The following is a 2,806-nucleotide window of genomic DNA, read 5'->3' as shown; positions in this document are numbered from 1 at the left end:
AATTACACTCAATGTAAATGGATTGAACTCACCAATAAAAAGACACAGAGTAGCAGAATGAATTAAAAAAGAAAATCCAACTGTATGCTGCCTACAAGAAACACATCTAAGCTACAAGGATATAAGCAAATTCAAAGTGAAAGTTGAAAAACAATACTCCAAGCAAATAATATCCAAAGAAAAAAAGCAGGTGTAGCAATACTCATATCTAACAATGTTGACTACAAGACAGCAAAGGTAATCAGAGACAAAAATGGTCATTTCATAATGATAAAAAGGATATTGAATCAAGAAGACATAATATTTCTTAATATATATGCACCATACTTACCTGGCAGTGGAGATACCATGATCACAAAGGTGGTTTTCCCAGGGCGAGGCTTATCCATTGCACTCGGATGTGCTGACCCCTGCGATTTCCCCAAATGTGGGAAACTCGACTGCATAATTTGTGGTAGTGGGTGCATAAGTGTGGTATATATATGCACCAAACCAAGGAGCACCAAAATATATAAGACAGCTACTTACTGACCTAATAACAAAGACTAACAAAAATATAATCATACTTGGAGACCTCAATACACAGCTGACGGCTCTAGATCATTCATCCAAACAGAAAATCAATAAAGAAATATTGGCCTTAAATGAAACACTAGAACAATTGGATATGATAGGCATCTACAAGACATTTCATTCCAGAGTGCCAAAGTCTACATTTTTCACTAGTGTACATGGAACATTCTCAAGAATTGACCACATGTTAGGCCACAAAAATAACATCAACAAATTCAGAAAGATTGAAATTATACCAACCATATTTTCTCATCATAAAACCTTGAAACTAGAATTCAACTGCAAAAAAAAGGTAAACCAAACCACAAAAATGTGGAAACTAAACAACATACTTTTAAAAAATGAGTGGGTCAAAGAAGAAATAAGCACAGAGATCAAAAGATACATATAGGCATATGAAAATAACAATACAACATATCAGAATATCTGTGATGCAGCAAAAGCAGTAATAAGAGGGAAGTTCATATCACTACAGGTCTATATGAACAAACAAGAGAGAGCCTAAGTAAACCGCTTAACTTCTCATCTTAAGGAACTAGAAAAAGAAGAACAAAGACAACCCAAAGCCAGCAGAAGAAAGGAAATAATAAAAATCAGAGCAGAAATAAATAAAATAGAGGACAGAAAAACTATAGAAAAAGTTAATAAAATAAGGAGCTGGTTCTTTGGAAAGATCAACAAATTGACAAACCCTTGGCAAAACTTACCAAGAAAAAAAGAGAAAGGACTCATATAAACAAAATCCAAAATGAAAGAGGAGAAATCACCACAGATATTATAGATATACAAAGAATTATTGTAGAATACTATGAAAAACTATATGCCACCAAATTTAACAATCTAGAAGAAATGAATAAATTCCTAGAACAAAACAATCTTCCTAGACTGAGTCATGAAGAAGCATAAAGCCTAAACAGACTCATAAGCAGGGAGGATATAGAAACAACTATTTAAAACCTCCCCCAAAAATAAAAGTCCAGGGGCAGATGGCTATACTAGTGAATTCTATCAAACATTCAAAGAAGACTTGGTTCTTATTCTACTCCAAGATTTCCAAAAAGTTGAAGAAGAATGAATCCTGCCAAACACATTTTATGAGGCCAACATAACCCTCATACCAAAACCTGGCAAGGACAACACAAAAAAAGAAAACTACAGACCAATATCTCTAATGAATACATATGCTAAAATACTAAACAAAATACTAGCAAATCAAATACAGCAACACATTAAAAAAATAATTCATCATGATCAAGTTGGGTTCATCCCAGAACACAAGGATGGTTTAACATACATAAAATGGTTAACGTAATACACCATATCAACAAAACAAAGAACAAAAACCATATGATCTTATCAATAGATGCAGAAAAGGCATTCGATAAAATACAACATCATTTTATGTTTAAAACACTTAACAAAATGGTATAGAAGGAAACTATCTCAACATAATAAAGGCTATCTATGATAAACCATCAGCTAACATCATATTAAATATTAAACTGAGGACTTTTCCTAAACTCAGGAACAAGACACGGTTGTCCACTCTCTCCACTCTTATTCAACATAGTGCTGGAAGTTCTAGCCAGAGCAGTCAGACAAGAGAAAGAAATAAAAGGCATTCATATTGGGAAAGAAGAAATAAAGGTTTTACTTTTTGCAGATGATATGATCCTGTACATCAAAAACCCCAAAGACTCCACAAAAAGACTACTAGAAACAATAAACCAATACAGTACGGTTGCAGGATACAAAATTAATATACAAAAGTCCATTGCCTTCCTATATACCAACAATGAAACATCAGAAAATGAGCTAAAAAAAAAATCTTCTTCATGGATGCAACAACAACAACAACAACAACAACAAAATACCTAGGAATAAACATAACAAAGAATGTAAAGAACCTATATAACAAAAACTATAAAGCATTGTTAAGGAAAATTGAAAAAGATATAATGAAATGGAAAAATATTCCTTGTTCTTGGATAGGAAGAATAAATATAGTCAAAATGACTATATTACCCAAAGCAGTATACAAATTTAATGCAATTCCCATCAAAATTCCAATGTCATTTTTTAAAGAAATGAAACAAAAAATCATCAGGTTTATATGGAACTATAAACCTGAATAGCCAGAGCAATCCTAAGGAAAAAGAACGAAGCTGGGGGCATTACAATCTCTGACTTCAAACTATATTATAGAGCCATGATAATCAAAACATCATGGTAT

The 2,806-nt window shown here is 32.6% G+C and overlaps 1 non-coding gene across 1 annotated transcript; it reads left to right on the top strand.

Annotated features, from left to right (window-relative positions):
* The first annotated feature begins 323 nt into the window (after nucleotides 1-323).
* On the top strand, nucleotides 324-491 carry LOC136401725 (U1 spliceosomal RNA). Its single transcript, XR_010750730.1, has one exon. It is a non-coding gene; the product is annotated as a U1 spliceosomal RNA (small nuclear RNA).
* The last annotated feature ends 2,315 nt before the right edge of the window (nucleotides 492-2,806 follow it).

Source organism: Saccopteryx leptura, chromosome 3, assembly GCF_036850995.1.
Source record: "Saccopteryx leptura isolate mSacLep1 chromosome 3, mSacLep1_pri_phased_curated, whole genome shotgun sequence".
NCBI classification, from domain to species: domain Eukaryota; kingdom Metazoa; phylum Chordata; class Mammalia; order Chiroptera; family Emballonuridae; genus Saccopteryx; species Saccopteryx leptura.
Note: the sequence above shows the minus strand (reverse complement) of the source record. Positions and strands in the feature narration are given on the sequence as shown.